The sequence below is a fragment of the Lactuca serriola genome, chromosome 1 (genome assembly GCF_051521515.1).
Source record: "Lactuca serriola cultivar US96UC23 chromosome 1, Lser_US96UC23_V15, whole genome shotgun sequence".
Lineage (NCBI taxonomy): Eukaryota > Viridiplantae > Streptophyta > Magnoliopsida > Asterales > Asteraceae > Lactuca > Lactuca serriola.
The window spans coordinates 157,362,235-157,369,709 of NC_136408.1; the positions used below are offsets into that span (position 1 = coordinate 157,362,235).

Genomic DNA, 7,475 nt, shown 5'->3' on the forward strand with positions numbered 1-7,475 from the left:
GAGAAACAACTAGACACAAGAATATACATGAAAAACTACAAAACTGAAGAAAAAGAATGGTTATACAACAAGAACGATCCAATAATTTTTAAATCACATAGAATAATGTCTCAAGCCTCCTCCTAAATTACAATCACACTCTCTAAAGTTTTGGCTAACACTTTTCTATACTTGAAGTGTATTGATTGGGATGCGTAGAAACAAAAGCATTAGACTACTTTTATATACTTGGAGTCTTCCCAAACATTTATTATTTTACCAACGTGGGATGGAAACAAGTAGTCACTTAGTAAAAAAATAAAAGCCCAACACCTATGAATCTATAAATCAATGTTAATTTGTATTTTGAAAGACTTCCGTCAAAATTTTGTTAAACTTTTGAATGTCTCAATTTTTAATTAATATTGTATCACCCATAAAGAAATCACAAGAAATTTAACCTTTTAAAATCAACCCAATTCATAAATTGTTTACAAATCATAGTTTTCAAAACATTTTTCCAAACATCAGAGTCTCCCAAAATCATAAGTCATCAACAAGGGGATGTGTATGGTCACGCCTTCGCCTTCATGCGGTTATCTGAAGTACCTAAAACATAACCCAAAACTGTAATCCAACGCTTAGTGAGTTCCCCCAAAATACCAAAACATAAACATATAACATATACCATAACAACATGTTGGGTCCAATCAACCATCGGGTTGGAATACCACATGCCCAATCAATAATCGGGTTGGAATGCCAATATACTATGGGTCTAATCAACCATCGGGTTGGAATACCCTAGGCCCAATCAACCATTAAGTTGGAATGCCAATATACAATGTGTTCTGTCATCATTGAGATGGAATACCCTCGGGCCCAATCAACCATTGGGTTGGTATGCACCCGGCCTATTGGGTTACACACAAAGCATTAAAGCCTCAACCACTAACCAAATATATGCACAAATAAAAAATAAACATATAAACAATCTATAGATAGTTAGACAGATCTATAGATCACTAAGAATAGCATAATCCTATATACTAGGATATCGATCTAACAGATCACTATAGCACGATAACATACAATCACATAACAAGATATCTAATCCAATGGGACGACCTTGATGCCTTCGACCCGTAAGTATTGTGAAGGAAAACTCACCTCGCAAATTAGAAAAAAGTTGATGAGGTCTCGGCTCCAAATCTCAGATCCAATTAACACCTATTGCTACCAAATGACCAATCTCAATCCAAATCCAAAAATACCCAAAATACCCTTAAGGTCAAAATAGGTCAAACTGGTTAACCCAACTAAGTCAACCCAACCGAGTCACCCCAGAGTGAGTACGTAGGGTGTACTCTAGAGGTACACTGGTCATACTCGCATGTTGACCACCACCAGGGTGGTTGACCTCGTGTGCTGGCCATACTCCAAGTACGTGGGGCGTACTCCTAGAAGTCCCAAAAACTCATTAAATGATTAATGGCTTAAGCACTCACATCCATTTTTCAGATCCATGGCTAAAATACCCCTAAGAGTCAAAAGGTTTCCAACTTTATGACTTTACATGTCCATTAGGAGCTTAACTCAACTTCTTGATCCATTAAGATCGTCTAAATGATGCATGGAGTAAAACCAGCCATTTAAAACCCATTTTTATGACTCAAAACCCTTCCAAGGGTCTAAATGGATAGCTTAATGGGTAGACATGGTAAAATAAAAGATGATATAAATGATGAGAGATGAAAGATGAACTAGAAGATGAGAGGCTTTAACTTAAAGATGAAATCAAAAATTATAGTACATGGAAAGAGATATGGTAAAAAGACCATCCACAAAGATCTATTGAGAAATCAATACATAAGAAAAATGGAAATAAATGGCTCAAAATAACCTCCATAGAGTGACTAAAACAATTCTGCATAAATTAGGAAAAATATGAAACTTTGTTGCATAAATGAGAAGATCATTACATGCTGCCTTTAGACATGAAAGACAACAGCCTGGACAGGAAAATCATTTTTGCCAAATACAAAATTTCAGAAGAATGAAATTAAATTTCATTCCATTTTTTCCAAGGACGATCATGACATATCTATGTTACCTTTTCATATTTTGATTTTGATTTGTTCGGTAAATGTCACTACCACCGTCATATTTTCGTGTGCCAATTGTTGATCTACCTTTTGCTGTGACAATAAATGAGATATTAATTCTCAAAACATTCTGGAATTAAAGAAGCAAAATTGAAAGTAAAGTAAAAGAATTAGTTGAAATTAACCACAACAATAAGATACAATATAATCTTTGTTTAAATGAAACTCTCTTATATTTCATACTCTCAACTACAATACTGGTACTCTTAGCATCAAGTTGTAAGTGGTAAATGAGAAATCTCTTAGAATATCCAAAGCAGGAAAAATATTATTGGTTTTTAATATATTTTAAATCAACTAATAAACAGCAAAAAAGTAACAAAAAAGATTTTTTAAGCCAATGAATGGAAAGGAACATAAACCGAACCTGGTTTTTCTTTTGTTCCATCTTGTTGAGCTTGGATTAAAACCTTCTTCTTTGGGAAATTCTTGGCTTTCTCCAAAATTATTTGAATTCTACCCTTAAAAATACCAGTTACTACATGTCATCTACAATACATATATCGACAGATAATTAGGTGTTTTTCAAAACCAGATATGAATATAATCAAAAACTATTAACTCACCTCCAGCTCAAATGTCATTCCAATCTGAATAGCAACCTGATCGACCCCATGTATGGATCTAGTAAATGATACATGATATCTTTGGTGTGAGCAAAAATGAACGAACGATTGTAATGAAGTCCTTTGGTATGAGCAAAAACAAAATTTAAATTCTATCTTTTATTATATCATGTTTGTTTCGTAAATTTATCAATAGAGTTGAAACGAATATGTGATAAATGACAAAAAAAATTTGTTTAATCAAGTTTTTTGTTATTTTAAAAATAAAACAGTTAAATTATGTTTTTTATTCTTTAAAAAATCCTTCTGAAAACAAAACAAAATAAATCAGCCATATTATAGTGACACTATCAAATATAAAATTTTCATGGGAAATTGTTATTGTATGAAGGCATAACCTATAAATGTTGATTCAAATTGAAATTATTTTACCTAAGGCTAGTGAGTGTGGACAACATGCTATTACATGTTATCACACCAAAAATGCTCACCTCATCATCATTGTCACACTTTGGTGTTATAACACCCAATGTGGAAATGGACAAAACCAAATAACATGTGATAACACTCCTTATTTTCTATTTTAATTTTTTTTAATGTTTTTAATTTCTATTTTTCCAATTTGTTTTATTTTTTTTTTTATGTGATAATAATTATAAAAAACATATAAATTATTAACACATATAATTTAATTAAATCCTAAATTAAAAATAACATTCAAAAACTAAAAACGATATTACAAAGAAAAAAAAACATTGAACAAAAAATACAATAGTCCTAAATTTAAAAACATAAAACCGATATACTATTCGTCGCCTAAATATCTCCGCTCGATCTTTATTTTTCGGAGCACTTCCACTTGTCTCGGTGGCATATTATGCTTGCTAGTTCGTCATGCAATCTTCCTCGGCTTGTTGACGTAGGAACTCCAAATGCTCACGTTGCAAGTCGTATCTTTTGATTGCGATGTCGTTGTGGACGTCAAATTTCTGTTTCAGTTCCGCGTGCTCTCAAAGTCTACTTTCGCTTTCCTCTACATGTCGTTGAGTCTGCTTTGCCTTGTTGCGCCCTATCGGTCGTTGAGGTGGGGAGATCTCTTCGATGTCATTGAGGTCATCTGGGAGCTCATTGGTGTCGGCATTGAGGTCAACGTTTGTGCGTGCATCGGAAAACGTCGACCGAACCCGAGCCGTGAGACCTCTTCGATTGTTGTTCCGATGATGTTGGTGTTTTAAACCATTTTGGGCCATCCTTAACAATCTCTCAAATTTTTTCGTGCTCGAAAACATGACCCGTCTCGACATACTATTGCTTCCTTGTTGCTTTAACAACATCGAAATCGGTTGCACCACTTTGCTTATGCAAGGAAATTTTGTTGTAGATGGAATTGAACTTGTTGCACTTCTTACTGATTTGAGTCCACTTGTCACTCGGCATATCGTGATTGCGATATGTGTCATCCTTCTTCAAAATTTCGTGAAATTTGCCAATCACAACTCCCCAAAAAAGTGACTTTTCTCATATCATTTCCCTTAGTTGGGTTTTTTGATGTCCCTCACTACAACATCGCCAATGCATACTCTTCCTCCGGTGTCTACCATGTTGGAGGTTCTTCTTCCAATTGCTCCACCACGACCTCTTTCCCTTTCCTTCTTTCTCTCCGTTTCTTGGTTGTTGGTTTTCGACTACCCCCGGCTTGCGTCTAGGTAACTGTTTGTTGTGTGAGTGGTGGTTGTGTGGCTGTTTGTGGCATGGAAGAAAAGGTGTTGAAAATGTTTTGTGTAGGATATTGTAGTGGGTTGAGGCGTAATTGAAAAAGCTGTCGGAAAATGGTAGTTATGGTGAGCTTTGTGAGTTGAGGATGTTCGCATATGCCTCATATTATGCAAAACCAAGAGGAGGGGATGTGTTTTTGTTTGGAGGAGTGTTTAAGTTTTGATCCATAGTTAGTTGTGCTGTGTGTAAAAAATGAAGTAAGAAATGAATGCATTTTATGTAAAAAATGAAGTGAATATGTATTTATAGGCGAGTAAATTTGATTTTTTAATTATTTATTTTTAAATTTCAACTGTTATTGAACGGTCTAATTTTTGACAGTTGAGTAACTTAAACCCCGTTGCCTCACGTTACCATGCCAACACCTAATACAATAACACATAATAACGCGCCATCGGGGTGGTGCTTAAGCCGTGTTAACGGCGTTATTGGGTGTCCAACTCGGATTAACGCCGCTTGGCGTTGTGTGTACCTACCAGTCTAATATATATTTTCAAGTTTAAATGGAAATTAAATTGGGTGGTACAATCTTGATCTTCGTTATGTGCGGTGGTTATTTGCGGATAACGATCAAAATTAAAGAAAAAAGGACGAGTATTTTTGTAGAATCATTTTTCTTGTGAGTTATTTCGATGATGATGGAATTCCAAATCTTAATTATATGGGTGTGCTAATGAAATCCTATATATAAGAGAAATTGATATATTCTTAGAATTTGAAATCCTTCATCGTTAAGCTTTACCAAACAAATGATTCAACTGAATTTCTTTTTGCTTATTTTTCCAAAAAAAAAAAAAAAAAAAATTGGAGATGGACGAAGATGGTCTAAAGTTAGGGACTTAATCCCCAAAAAAATATTAGGAACCCAAAAATATGATAGAACTGCACAAATGTCTCCGTGCTTTGCTTAAAATTATCACTTTGGTCCAACTAAGTTTGGACTAGCATCAGACGTCCAAAGTTTTCATTTTGTTGCGAGTTTGGTTCAATTTATTTTAGAAGTTTTAAAATGATGGATATGCCCTTGGTATTTTCTTTTTCTTATTTTTTAAATTTTTTTAATGTTTTTGTAATTAAAAGAAAAATAATATGAATCTCTCTCTCTCTCTCTCTCTCTCTCTCTATATATATATATATATATATATATATATATATATATATATATAATTAAAAGAAAAATAATATGAATCTCTCTCTCTCTCTCTCTCTCTCTCTCTATATATATATATATATATATATATATATATATAGAGAGAGAGAGAGAGAGAAAGAGAGTTAGGTTCAAATGTTTTCACTATCTATTGTGTGCCTGTATGAAGTTATTTTAAGAAAATAATTAATGCATATTAAATGCTGAAGATGTAATTAATATCTATTATATCTTCAACATGCAATATGCATTAATTACTTTCTTAAAATAACTAAAATGATTGGTCTAGAATCAATCATATAGGCACACAATAGATAATGAAAACAAAATAACCTAACCTCTCTCTCTCTCTCTCTCTCTCTCTCTCTATATATATATATATATATATATATATATATATATATATATATATATATATATATATATATATATATATATATATATATGAACAAACACATGGAATTAATTACTTAGGAATCATCAATTGAACTCATTATTCTTTTAATATCAACCGATTTTTTTCCTTTATTGAATTTGCTCATGTATTAGATGAAAATTTCCGACTATGCCTCTAATTCGCCACACCTCGGGGGTGTTTGGCTAAGCTTTTGAAAGTAAATGTCCTTTTAGGAAAAGTTGCACAAAGTTAGGATTTTCTAACTTTTCCAAAAAGTTCATTTTTTCTTATATAAAAAAGTAGTTTTTACAAGATTACCAAACATCTTTTGCCTTTTTATCTTTTCGTAAAAACTAAAAGATATTTTAAAAATAAAACAAACACCCCCCTCATGCCCCAAAATTGATGTTTCCTGAAACCCTAGATTGCCAATCTTGACGCCATTAACAAATTAAGGATCGAACCAATTAAAATGTGTTGATAGAATCACAGAATTAAGTGAAAGCTTCAACTGAAGAACCCTAGCAAATTAAGTGATAGAATTACCAAATTAAGGCTCGAACCGCTTGTAGTAACCTGCAGAGCTTCAACCTGTTCTTACGCTCCGCTCATGGCAACCATCCAGCCCTGCCGTCACCGTCGACAGAACATTGTTAGGGTTCAATGGTTTTGAACTGGAATATGTTGAATTCTCAATATTGTAACCTTCATGAATAAGAAACAACAACCGATATAAGAAAATTGATTTTAATTCTTGTTTTGAATTTTAAAAATTGAAACTTACAATTAGACTATCTGTCTATCTCCATCCAAGAATAAGTACTTCTCTATCGAATACAATTCTGTACCCAGTCATAAAGTTCTCTACATTCAAAAATCAACCCCAAAGTTATACACCAGATGAAGATGAACAAACATGAACAATCACAATCAGGTGAAGATGAACACAAACGTAATGCTTGTTAGTGTTTCGGGAAATCTGGAAATAACTCAACTGATTTCCGATTTGTTTTTCAGCAAATACAATTGGGGGTTTAACTGGTCGAGTACCTGAATCAAATTTTTAGGAACTAAAAAGTAAGGACTTTAGAAGAAAATAAGAACTTGGATGTCGGAGGCACCAACGAAGACAGGGGATTGGAGGAGGCGGTTGACGATAACAAAACCACAAAGGCGACGGATTCAAACCTGCACAACCGGAGTTAGTGAGGGAGTTTTATTTTTCTAAAAATAATAGAAAAAGAAAAATACAACGGCAAATCCATTATTTTGAAATTTTATAAGATAAATTGGACCAAACTCAAGAACAAATGAAAACTTTAATTGGTGTTGGTCCAAACTTAATTGGACCATTTGTATTTGTACAGTTTTGTCAAAAAAAAAAAATATTAGGAACCAAGAGTTTTTTATTCCACAGGATTTCCTAATGGTTTTTTTTATTT

At 33.2% G+C, this 7,475-nt stretch overlaps 1 long non-coding RNA gene across 2 annotated transcripts; it reads right to left on the reverse strand.

The window, feature by feature from the left end:
• Positions 1 to 418: 418 nt before the first annotated feature.
• LOC145100561 (uncharacterized) lies at positions 419 to 7,366 on the reverse strand. 2 transcript variants are annotated; one of them, XR_013705129.1, is made up of 6 exons: positions 6,818 to 7,366; positions 6,580 to 6,738; positions 2,711 to 2,768; positions 2,512 to 2,633; positions 2,093 to 2,177; positions 419 to 588 (listed from the first exon to the last, which is right to left on the reverse strand). It is a non-coding gene; the product is annotated as an uncharacterized LOC145100561 (long non-coding RNA). The 2 variants fall into 2 exon arrangements; XR_013705132.1 differs by lacking the exons at positions 419 to 588; positions 2,093 to 2,177; positions 2,512 to 2,633; positions 2,711 to 2,768 and adding an exon at positions 3,398 to 4,665 and having other exon boundaries at positions 6,818 to 7,358.
• Positions 7,367 to 7,475: the final 109 nt, after the last annotated feature.